The sequence below is a fragment of the Bicyclus anynana genome, chromosome 14 (genome assembly GCF_947172395.1).
Source record: "Bicyclus anynana chromosome 14, ilBicAnyn1.1, whole genome shotgun sequence".
NCBI lineage: Eukaryota > Metazoa > Arthropoda > Insecta > Lepidoptera > Nymphalidae > Bicyclus > Bicyclus anynana.
Window position 1 is genome coordinate 3,369,841 of NC_069096.1, and position 13,749 is coordinate 3,383,589.

Below are 13,749 nucleotides of genomic sequence, written 5' to 3' on the forward strand. Positions count from 1 at the left end.
GTACGCATTTAATCAAAACCTAAAACCTATTCTTTTTTTTAAGTTTGCTGTTAAAATTTAATTAAGTGTACGTGTACTTATTTTTTGCGGGTTAAACTGCGGGGCGCAGCTAGTTTTTTTTTAATTATAAATAAAAATGTCAGCCAAGTGCATGTCGAGCTACGCGGGCTACATGGTTACGCAGTTAGACGTCAACAATGCCGACTTAATTTAAATCTTATTACTTCAAAAACAGATCTCTAAATCGAGCAATGGCATTTACACAATTCATTATTATTTTTCAAGACCTAGGTACTCAATGACATCCCACACTGTGGGTTAGAAAGAGTAAAAAAATCATACCCAATTTACATTTAAAGGCAAAAAAATAGAGCTTACAAAAATTTTCTTTATAACTTTATTAGCGTACCTAACTGAAATACACGTGCTAATTTACAACTTTCTAGTAGGTAGGTACTCATAGCTTCTAAGCTAAGCCACGGAGGGACAGACGGGCGGGAAAATAAAAGGGTTCATAATTGACTAGGGCATCCCTAAATGTTTCAATATACTTACTTGTCTTTTTATTACACTTTCCATGTTGTTTTTGTGATGCGATGTAAATTGTTTTGTTATTCAAGTACCTAATATGAACTTTTGATAGAAAACGATTTTACGATAATACTTAAGCCTTTTCAGAACAAAAATAACAATTGTGACGAAGTTGTTGAAAACTAATGTACTTACTACTGCTGTAAGTACTTACTAATGTTTTAAATATTTGAAAATTTAAATATTTGAGTTATTAAATGAACATGTTTTAGAGCTAGATGAACTTTGTCTAAAAATATTTTTTTTCAATGAACCTTAAAATTACATACAAAAAATTAAGTTAAACATAAAAAGTGATTAGTCCCGGTTTTTGGAAAAAACTCTAGATTTGTAGAAGAAAAAACTAAAGTTTAATTGGGGGAAACAACTATTTATAAATAATTCTTCTTCTTCCTTCGGCGCTACAACCCTTTGTGGGTCTTGGCCCTCAACCACTTTTATTGTTTTTTCTTATTACTTATTTTTGTATTTCCTTTGTAGGGAATTTTGTGGAATTCGCAGACATAAAACAATTTGTTATTCCATGTTGAGTTGATGTTTCTTAGTCCAACATGGAATAATTAGTTTATAAGTATGTTTTATATCTTAAGTATTGAGCAGGGGGAGGCCGTCCGTTGCTATGCTTTAGTTGCTATGTTGCTATGGAGAGCTTGATAGAGTCGGTTTCGGAGCCTTGTCACAATTTTGGTTTTGCTTTTCTTGTATGTGTGGGGAAGGTTCTGAGGCCTTAGCTTAGTTTCAAGAGAAGTTTTTTGTTATCCCTCACTTTTGGATTTTCCTAGCTGTAATTTCGGGTCTATGGTTATTATTCTTATTATTATTATAATATTATTCTTATTCAATAATGTTATTTTATCAAATTTCATAATAATAATTTCCCCTTGCTCTTTCCTTGAATTAAACTCGCTTTGTAACTCTTCGTTTTTGGAGAACCTACCTATGCAGTAAAATAATTTTTCACGTTTAAATGTGTGCCCTTCAGCAATTTTTAACTTTTTAATATTTGAATCTTTAGGCCCTTTGTCGTAAAAGACAATACGACAGGGCTAACTATTGCATTTAAAAATAATTACCAAGTATAAAATCAACGTTGAAGTTATTTTTCAGCACGTAGAACGACTAAATTGTACTGAAAAATAGTTTTTTTTTTTGTATTTTCTAATAACTTTAAAACCGCCGGCTAACATACTATATTGCTCTTTTTACTAGGTCTTAATGTCGGCTATCATCGTGTAGAGTAGGTATGTCGTAATATTTACGGGACACTGTACAAATAGTGAATACGTAATCACGTGAACTGACGTGGTGGGTCTTAGTTCCAAATTCTTTTATCATCAAAATACGTCATATATATCTATACTAATATTATAAAGAGGTAAAGTTTGTAAGTTTGTCACATTTTTTAAATGGGGTAATCTTCGGAACTACTGGTCCGATTTTAAAATTCTTTCACCAGTAGAATGCTACATTATCGGGGAGTGCTATAGGCTATATTTGGTATTGGTATCATATATATTAGCCGAGTTATCACAGTTTTTGTCATACAGGTCGGACTGAAAATCCTCTTACACAGACTTATTCGCATGCGCTGCCTTAACTATTGTATAAAATTGAAATTAATGTATAGAGACTTTATGTATCTTTAAAAGTTCTACAAAAAAGTCCGCGACACCATACATCTATCTTCTATATATTAGCAGATACAGTACCTTTTGTGTTTTAAAAATTATTAATTTTATATACTTAGGTTTATGTCATTATTTATACCACCAAACTTTAATCCTTATTAAAATAAATTATTTAATAATCACAAGGATATTATGGAGATAAGATTTGCCCTTTACAGTATGTTAATTACTTAAATAGTTTCGGAGATAATACAAAATTTCTAAAAGACGCAGAAATTCCGCTATAGGACGCCCGGCGCTTTCATTTACGTAGTTCCCGTTCCCGTTTGAATATGGGGATCAAACATAGCCTATGACACTCGCAAATAACGTAGCTTTCTATTGGTAAAACAATTTTCCAAATCGGTCCAGTAGATCCAGAGATTACCTCCTACAACCACACGAACTTTACCTCTTTATATTATTAGCATAGAAGTCTCTATTTCTCTTGGTCATACCACTACTCTCGAAGGACTGGACCGATTTTGTTAAGGGTAGGAGTAAGATAAAGAGAAGTTACAGGGTAGGGTAGGGTACGGGTAGGGAAGCGTAGGGGTAGTGTAGGGGTAGGGTAGGTTTAGGGCCGGGTTTAGCGTAGTGGTAGGGTAGGGGTAGAGGTGGGGTAGTGGTAGGGTAGAGGTACGGGTAGGATAGGGAAGTGGTAGGGTAGGGGTAGGATAGGCGTGAGATAGGGGTACGATTGGGATAGGGGTAGGAAAGGGATAGTGTACGGGGAGGGTAGGGGTAGGATTGGGGTAGGGGTAGGATGTAGATAAGGTAGGGGTAGGGTAGGGGTAGGATGTAGATAAGGTAGGGGTAGGGTAGGGGTATGGTAGATGTAGGGGGTGGGTAGGGTAGGGTAGTGGTAGGGTAGGGGTAGGGTAGGGTAGGGGTAGGGTAGGGTACGGGTAGTAGTAAAGTTGACATCGAAAGTTACGCGGACGAAGTCGCGGGCGTCTGCTAGTGTTATAATAAATTTAGAGAATATTTTGATTTAAGAAGTAAAGAAAAAGGAATTTGGTATAGAACTATACAATACCAGCCTCCTCGGCTCCCCTGGTTTGGCGGTATTAAATTAAGCAGAAAATACATAGTGTTAGCTCATAGGCTGCGTTCTGGACATTATCCGTCTAAGAAGTTTGCATTTTTAATGAAAAAGGTTCCTTCCGCCATATGTGAAGTTTGTGATACGATAGATGATGTCCATCACATAATAATGGAATGTGGCAAGTATAACGCAGAAAGAGAAGAATTTATTCAGAAATATCGAGTTAGTAAGTTCGATGTTGGAGCCCTGGTGAGCTTTCTTTGTCAACCAACATCAGAAAGTTTCAAATCTTTTATTGAGATATTTCTGAGTAAATAATCTTTTGAATACTCCAACTCATGGTTATAATTAAGATAAATTTTCATTTTAATTAAGATTAGAATTTTTTTTTTTTTTTTTTATATAATATGTAATATCAACGGAAGATTCTTGTAATTAATTTAGCTTTGTTTTTATCATTGTTATTGTCATTGTTAATTAGGGTACGATGGGACTGACATGTTATTTATAATAAAAGTCCCTTAAAACTTATAGATTAAAAAAAAAAAAAAAATACGCTGTTGATGATGAATGATAGTGTAATAATATGGTAAAATTTTCTAGATACCTACGCCTCCGGTTGACACACGGCGACTGTAGTTTAAATCTGCTACTTAATAGGTGTCCTGCGAAGTACTTGTTACTGTGGTTAAAAGCGACGGTTTTCCACTTTCTTAACATCAGGTGGGCCTGCTTAGTCCATCACCTATTAAAAAAATAAACGCACCTGACATTATCATTCATACCTACTAAAAACTTGTACACTTTACAGGCCAGAGCGATGAGTGTTTTAAAACACTTTAGATCTAAAAAACTGTCAAATAAATACAATGTTTTATAAATGTACTTCCCACAGTAGGCGCTATGCATCCAATAATAAGAGAAATCGACTCCCAAAGCCGCGGCGTACCAGGTCATTGTTATTCCACGGCAGGTCAACTGATCCAAAATTGCAGTATTTCCTGGTGTGTAGATACGACTCCGCCCCGCGCCAGCGCTGCCTGCAGTAAGTTCAAACAATGCAAATTACCTACCTCGGCTGTAAAAGCTATTCTAAATTTCGACGGACTTGTAGCGGTTTAATTGCTTATTCGTTGCCGTAATGACTAAACCGCAGACATGGTCTCAGTTATATTAACTTCTCTATTTCAATGAAAAAAATACCGACTAGAATCCCACTAGACTATAATTTATTAATGAGCTAGTTTTGTGACTTTGTAGGAGGTAATCTCTGAATCTACTCAACCGATTTTGAAAATTTCTTTAGGTACTAATAGAAAGCCGCGTTTTAATTTGTGAGTGCCATAGGCTATGTGTCATATCCGTATTCATACGGGAATAGGGACTGCGCGGGTAATCATCATTCATCATCATTAACAACCCATATTCGGCTCACTGTTGAACACGAGTCTCCTTTCAGAATGAGAGGGGTTAAGGTTAAGCCACGCACGCACGTCACGCACGTCACCACGCAGACTTCACACACCTAGAGAATTTTCTTAGGTGTGCAGGTTTCCTCACGAAGGTTTTCCTTCACCGTTTTGAGACACGTGATATTTAATTTCTTAAAATAACTGAAAAGTTGGAGGCGCATCCCCGGACTGGATTCGAATCTACGCCCTCCGAATCTAAGGCAGAGGTCACATCCACTGGGCTATCATGTCTCTTATTATTATATTATTACTAGATGAAAACCCGGCTTCGCTCGGGTGAATTGTGACTCCATAATACAGATATAGGTAGGTATATTTCTGTAGTTGTCAGTTTTCAAAGAATATTTGTTGTGTTTATTAAAACTGCAAAATTTAAACATAAATAATTTTAATATTATATCAACTTTAAAAATAAACTAACTTTAAGGTTTATTCTCTGTCAACCTCTCTGTTTTAAGCATTTAGTATTTTTATGTACGTACTCGTCGCTAGTCAACCCTTAAATGGACGGAGTCAATAAAAGATTAGTTAATAAATGGTGACGTTCAACTGTAGGAGTGTTAAAAAGTCTGTAGAACACGTAAGATTTCTATGTCGCTTTGCAGATATTGTAGCACTTCAGGAAACGTGGCTTCTACCTCACGACTTTGACTTCGTCAATGAAATTAATGACGACTTTGGATGGTACGCCAAATCTTCGGTCGATACGTCCCAACGCATTTTAAAAGGACGACCATACGGTGGTTTGGCGTTGCTGTAGAGCAAAACAGTGTTTCCAAATGTCACTTTCATAGACTGCCCAGGTGACAGATTGATTGCGGTTCAAATAAATATAGACTGTCGCCAATTTTTAATCCTGAGCGTCTATCTACCAACGGACCCTGTAGAGAATCTGGTCGCTTTCACAGACTGTCTGGCCAGTACGTCGGCATTAATAGATGATAGCAATGTAGAGGCCTTGTATATTCTTGAGGACTTCAACGCGCATCCTGGTGCCAGTTTTTTTTTTTTTTATTCTGTACAAGTTAGCCCTTGACTACAATCTCACCTGATGTTAAGTGATGATGCAGTCGAAGTTTGAAGCGGGCTAACTTGTTAGACGGAGGATGAAAATCCACACTCCTTTCGGTTTCTACACGACATCGTACCGGAACGCTAAATAGCTTGGCGGTACGTCTTTGTCGGTAGGGTGGTAACTAGCCACGGCCGAAGACTCCCACCAGTCAGCCCAGCCGGGGATCGAACCAAGGACCTCCGTCTTGTAAGTCCACTGCGCATACTTCTGCGCCACGGAAGCCGTCAGTTTTGGAGACGAACTCGAATCTTTTTTCGAAAAGCATTCTTTGCTATGGGTTGATAATGAAATACTTCCTGCTGACACGTACACGTACGTCAGTGATGCTCATGGAACTAGGAGATGGCTTGATCATTGTGTGGTAACTAAAGCTGCTCGGCACACGGTTCATTCTGGGCATGTGGAGTACATATTTACTGGTCGGACAATTTTCCAATGGTGATTACTTGTCAAATGGAATTAGTATTAAGTAAAGTTACCCTTACGAGTGTGGACTCCTTACAGGGGATCAGGGTGGGGTCATAGGAGTGGTTCTCGATAACGTCTGAAAACAAGGCCCGCTGGCCAGAAGTTCGAGTCAAGAAATTTTTCTATTTTACTCGGTATAGTAACCTTAAATGAGATAAACGACGTTTCTTTGAACTGCTTAAGTAATTCGACGCTAGAACATGTTTCTCCGTTTCTCTCTGTCCGCAATGTGCTCTAATATATCCGATTCAGTAACAGATTTCGATAATCTCGAGACGTACATTGAACATTGCGATTCCACCATCTGTATCTTTCCCATACTTTCCAGGGTCCCTCGCATGTTATTAATTTTGTGTTTGCGTTTTTTCTTACTAACTGTCAAACTACTAACTTCGTTCGATTTACACCTCAAACCGACGTCAGCCGGTACACAATTATCAGCCTTAAGATTATTATGCGTAGGGGTGATATTCGCACAGCACGAGCGTGCCGCCTTGTGCACAATATCTCTGTACGTCGGTGTGAATGACGTTTCGGCTGGTTCCGACGGACATGCTTTTTTAGCGTGTGTCACAGTTACAAGCGGTGGCGTTTTAGTGTTCACAGGAGTCATAGGAATTGAACTAACTTCGGTGGATTTTCATGATAATTACAGCCTCTTCTTCCTTACTATAGCTCTCGCCTTTGGCTCGAGCTGCAATATCGCCTCGGCTGTAATGGGGATGATGACTAGGTATGAATATAATTATGTTTATGATACATTCGGGTAAATAAGGTCAATTTTAACTAATTTATACATAAAAAGCAAAGATTGTCTGGATATTACGAGATTATAAAATTTCAAAATCTATTATCGTAATTAGATAAAAATTCATACAGTTTTAGCTTCCTTACATTAAACATTTTTAAACAAATGAACTATAAACATAAACGCACAAATAACAAAGATATTAGTAATTTTGTTTGAACGCACATACAAATCTAACGATCATTACATTACCTACGACGCCACTCGTGGCGCTCGCGTTCAGAGCGGTTGCTATTAGGCACGCGAGACGAGGACGCGTCTAGGTACGAGACGATGTACGAGGCACGAGTGTAGCTGAGCTATCATGGTCACACTCTCGCGATGCGTTAAGTAGTCTTTGTGTCAGTAATCATCAGGCGAGCGCACTGCTTACACACTGGTCCCGTGCTTCGCCTCGCCGCTCGCGCGAGAGCGTAAATTTGGTATAACAATAAATATCCATGTATACTAATAAATTTAATAAAATTTCGAAATGCGGTTATATAGCCGCTTTTATTCGCCGCCTCAGTTTATAAAATCTTATTATAAAACTCATATCTATATTATAAAATCTTACTTTACTCGTACCACGATAAAACGACGAGGTTTTAAAAATGATTTTAATTTTAGGTTAACACTATCATGGTTCCCGAGAAAATTGAATTATGCTCGAAATTGAATTGTCTGGGCGATGACATGCGAACGTGCAAAAAGGTGTGTGGGCTTCATGCGGGAAATGTGAATTTTTTAAAAATATATTGAAGTAGGGTACCTACAGCTGCAAAGTTCACAAGGCGAAGGTAACTTTATTTTATGATATTTGTTGTGACTTGACTTTACTGTAAATAAACTGTACCTACTTTACTGTAACTTTATTTATCTATTTACTAATATTATAAAAAGGAAAGATTTGATTGTTTGCTTGTTGGGATTGAATAACCTCTAAAACTGCTGAACCGATTTGAAAAATTCTTTCACTGTTGGGAAACTACACTATCCCCGAGTGATAAAGGCTATATTTTATTCCCGTATTCCTACGGAAACAGAAACTACGCGAAACCGCGCGGCGGCTTTATTGTATTCAGGTAAATACGACTCGAGTATTAAATAAAATAATTTAAAAAAATTTAATTAAATTTTTTTCTCAATAAAAAAAAATTAAAAAAAAATAAAAACCCCGACTGCATAAAATATAAAAACTGAAAAGAAAAAACAAGCCCAGTCCTGAATTGGAGAAACCAATTAGAAAAAACAGTCGGGACCTATTAAATTATGCAGACTAAAATCATTCTATCCAATATTGGTCCCGACTGTTTTCTAATTACTTTTTCCAATTCAGTTAGGGCAATTTTTTCTTAGTGGATGCATACGTCATAAAATCTACCTGCACGCCAAATTTCAGCCCGATCCGTCCAGTGGTTTGGGCTGTACGTTTATAGATCACTATGTCAGTCAGTCACATTTGAGTTTTATATATTTAGATTGTTAGTGGTAAAGTGTGTGTTGTAGGGTTGTATCTCTGGATCTACAAAACCGATTTTGAAAATTCTTTCACCGATAGAAAGCTATGTTTTTTTTGTATGTAAGTATGTATGTTACCTGATTACTCGATGACGCCTGGACCGATTAGAATAATTCTTTTTTTGTTTAAAAGGGTATACTCCTGTGGTAGTCCCATTTTCATCATGTAAGGATCTGATGATGGGATCCCGAAGATATCGAGGGGAACTTTCAAAAATCATAAGAGTCCCGACGGGCAATTAATACCTAATTTATATTGAAGAAGACTTCACCTAGATTGATTGTGACTGTCATTGGGCGTTTAATACGACTACACAGAGCAACATACTAAATCTAGTATGATTGATTAAACTAAATATATGGATAAATATATTTAGTTTAATCAATCATACTAGATTTAGTATATTGCTCTGTGTTAGTCGTATTAAATCTAGTATGATAGATTACACTAAATATATGGATAAATATAAAATTTTAATAAAAAATATTTAACTCACATCAAAAACACAAAACGTACCGACTAAACTAAAAAGCGAAAAATAACATTGTGTTATGTTCTACCTACTGATCAGTTTAAAGGCTGTGCTAAACCGGTGTCGTATTATAAGCTATTTCTAAAGAGCTACATGAAAGAACACTGTCTGAAAAACCTTTATCTTTATGATATTATAAATATTATTAAGATAAAGGTTTTTAAAAGGTAAAAAATAATAAATTAATACATCACCGGGTTACCACCGCTTTCAAACTGCTCAGTAGATAGATCATAATACAATGTTATTTTTCGCTTTTTAGTTTAGTTAGTACGTTTAATATTTTTGAAGTCAGTTGAATTTTTTTTATTAATATTTATATTAATTAATAAATTGTTACCAACCGTAACCTCGCTCCGTTCGTAGTGCTCCAATCAAAGGCGACCCGCGGTATTTTTTTTTTTTTTTTTTATTCTTTACAAGTTAGCCCTTGACTACAATCTCACCCGATGGTAAGTGATGATGCAGTCTAAGATGGAAGCGGGCTAACTTGTTAGGAGGAAGATGAAAATCCACACCCCTTTCGGTTTCTACACGGCATCGTACCGGAACGCTAAATCGCTTGGCGGTGCGTCTTTGCCGGTAGGGTGGTAACTAGCCACGGCCGAAGCCTCCCACCAGCCAGACCTGGACAAATATAAGAAAATCTCAATCTGCCCAGCCGGGGATCGAACCCAGGACCTCCGTCTTGTAAATCCACCGCGCATACCACTGCGCCACGGAGGCCGTCAAAAGGTATTCTATAGTGGCGCCGCGCGTCATATGTTGATGTAATTGTTAATTTTAATTTATTTCCAATGATTACTAATCAGTATAAATATTGTACTTTGTTATATATATTTACATCAATATAATTATTTTTTTTAACATAAGTTGGTTACAGCATTAGTAATATTAGTTTACGGATGCGACGGTACGTCATGTTTCATTAGTTATTTATTATTTTCTTTAATTTGGTGTTTAGCTACTTTAAGATTTATTTATCATCGGTATAAATCTTAAATAATTATTTAATATGTTTTAAGTTATATTATAATGTTTGATTTTTAAAGAATATTAAAATGTACTTGTAGCGTTAACATACTCACGTTGCCAACAAAAATCAAAATCAAATCAAAATCAAAAATCATTTATTTCAAGTAGGCTCAGTTTACAAGCACTTTTGACACGTCAGTTGACTATTTGTAAAGATTCTACCACCGGTTCGGAAGGCAGGTTCTGCTGAGAAGATACCGGCAAGAAACTCAACAGTTGCTCTTTTGAAAAAGTCATACAGTATTACAATTAATAACAATTACTGTTTACATTTCTTATAGTTTTACTTTCTGTGTGAAGGTGGAAGCTGATCCAACGGCCTCCAAGCATCTTTATCATTAAGGAACTCATCAATGTTGTAGTACCCTCGACTAAGTAAATGTTTTTAACACATTGCTTAAAGCTATGCATTGGCAGGTCCATCACAGTCTTGGGGATCTTATTATAGAAGAGTACACCCAAACCTACAAAAGATTTTTTTACTCTTTGGAGACGATATGCAGAAATAACTAATTTATGCCCGTGTCTAGTAAGACGTGGGTTTAAATCTCCTTTTCGTTTGTACAAATTAATATTTTGTCTTACATATACTATACTGTTATATATATATTGACAGGCTACTGTTAGTATACCTATTTCTTTAAACATGATATTATTACCTTCCAATTATAATAAAACAGAGGGTTGTTTGCAGATTTATTTTGATTTACCGCAGCAGCTTGTAACATTAACTTTGAGGCGGAAGCCCTGCCTGATTTGTATAATAAAATTTGTACGTGCAGTGTTATGAGTTAATTTCACTTAACCCACCTCTCTGTCACATCTCAGAAGTGGTATAAAAATGTTGGGACCCTATGCGGGTCTCGGTAAGGAGAAGAAAGCGAAAATTTTTCTTTTTCTGAAAATTCCACGCCCTTACCAAGAAAACGACGACGTGTGACGCATGCCGACGCAGAGGTCGTAATTAAACTAAAAAGCGAAAAACTTTTGTAAACCTTGGGTTACTTATTGGAGTTTCAGGAATGATCCCTAATTTTTTTGAAAATATACCTATATAGCCTTCCTCGATAAATGGGTTATCTATCACTGAAAGTATTTTTCAAATCAGACCAGTAGTTCCTGAGATTAGCGCGTTTAGCGCTACAACAAACAAACAAGCAGACTCTTTCGTACGTCATCAATTCCATATTCGGCTCACTGCTGAGCTCGAGTCTGCTGAGTGGTTAGGCCAATAGTCCACCTGGCCCAATGCGGATTAGCAGACTTCACACACGCAGAGAATTAAGATAATTCTCTGGTATGCAGGTTTCCTCACGATGTTTTCCTTCACCGATTGAGACACGTGATATTTAATTTCTTAAGAGGCATCGTGATAGCCTAGTGGATATGACCTCTGCCTCCGATTCCGGAGGGTATGGGTTCGAATCCGGTTCGGGGCATGCACCTCCAACTTTTCGATTGTGTGCATTTTAAACTCTTTAGCTTTATATTATCAGTGTAGATTATAGTCTAAGTTGACAAATTCAAATTCCATAAAATGAGGATGAATTTCATAAATTCTGTATGACTATCCAGGCCCTTGGTCAAGAGGTATGTAGAATTTAATCAGATTAGTGGCACCATTTTAACTCTGGAACGGCTAAATTGATCCGGATAAAAGGGTGAGCCATACATAGTTAGGTTATAGTTCGTAACAGCACAAAGGCTACTTTTTATCCAGATATTCACGAGGGAACGGGATCAAAGCGTAAAAATGCTAAAATAAATTGCTTGCATGTCGCTGATCACAATATTGGTACGTACTCGTATCTATACAAAACTACGGTTTGGTACGTACTTATGGAAGAATTCGATTCGTATTAGAACACCACTTAAATAGAATGACTCCCTTCGAACCATTTTATCAAACATAAAATAAATAAATATTGAAAGTAGTTTGAGCACTCTTCCGTTGGTAATATTCCTAATTTTAATGAAAAGCTCCCAGGTGTCGAGAGGTAGGTCCCAGGAGCGACTCGCCCTACAAGGCGGTTCCTATTAGCTTACCTTTTAAGAGTTCTTATTACTCGTACATATTCATTACTAGCCGTCGCCCGCGACTTCGTCCGCCCGTAGAGCTCCTTGAGCCGGTCCTCTTGCAAAATCCGTTCTTAGCGGACATCTACTAATTATAAACTACTTCACTACCAAATTTCATCTATGTACGTCCAGTAGTTTACAAAATTTCAAGATGAATGACCTTTCGCATTTATATAATTACTAAGATTGTAAAATATTTTGAACGCTCGAAATAAGTAAATTATACTGCCGTCCTAATTAAAAAAGGCACAACTAACATTTCGTAAATGTTGAAAAAATAGAGTTTAAAATAATTTTTCGTTTTTGTTGACAAAAACACAACAAAACTTCGTTTTCTGAAATTCTGTGAATGGCAGTGTTTGCATTTATATAGTTTACATAAAATAATAATAATATATTTTTTAAATTGTAAATTAGATAATTAGATAACATATATTAGATAATTTGCATTTTCCTTTTAATCTTAACATAAAAAATAATAATATTACGTTAAAAAGTCACATAAGAAGAAATGTGCCAAATGTCCAGCCAGACCTGGACCAGTTAAGAAAACCTCAATCGACCCAGCCGGGGATCGAACCCAGGACCTCCGTCTTGTAAATCCACCGCGCATACCACTGCGCTACGGAGGCCGTCAAAAATGTCGAAAATCAAAAGTTATCGTTCTTGTTTTGTACCATTATGTACGAATACTACAAAGGCAACTCCTGATAAAATGTTTTTAAATGTTCCCCAAGATGACAAACGTCGAAATAAATGGTTTCAAGTAGAGATGCGCCGAGTAACACTTTTGCCGAGTAACGAGTACCGAGTTTTACTCGGTTAAATTTTTTTTCAACCGAGTACTCGGCCGAGTAACTCGGTTCAATCAAATTCCCATTTCGCGCGCGTAGAAGTATTCATTCAATTCAATTCAATTCAAAATTGTTTTGATCAAGTAGGGTTAGTTTACAAGCACTTTTGAAACGACAAGTTTGACTATTTTTAGTGACTCTACCACCAGCTCAGAAGGCGCAGTCTCCTGTTGAGAAGATCGACGGGAAATTCAACAGTTGCTCTTTCAAATCTTTCATTTTAATTTTATTTAAATTTAATTGAGATTTTCAAGGATTTCCTAAATTACTGATAAATACTTTTTGATTAACACTGTTGTTTTAATTATTTGTACCTAAATAATGCTTTTCTTAAACAAAGTATAAGTACTCGGCATTCACCCACCGAGTTATTCGGCCGAGTACGTGTATCAAAGAATCCGCCGAGTACGCCGAGTACCGAGTATCAACCGAGCACTCGGCCCATCTCTAGTTTCAAGTAGTGCACCGTGATAATCCCCAAACAAAATCGATTTTTTTTTTGTTGTGAAGATCATTTCGATGTAAGTATTTCTTAATACCATTTTTATTAATTATTATTTATCTAAGTATACAAATCAAATAATTATTATATATTTAAGTAAAGTTCAGTAAATAAATT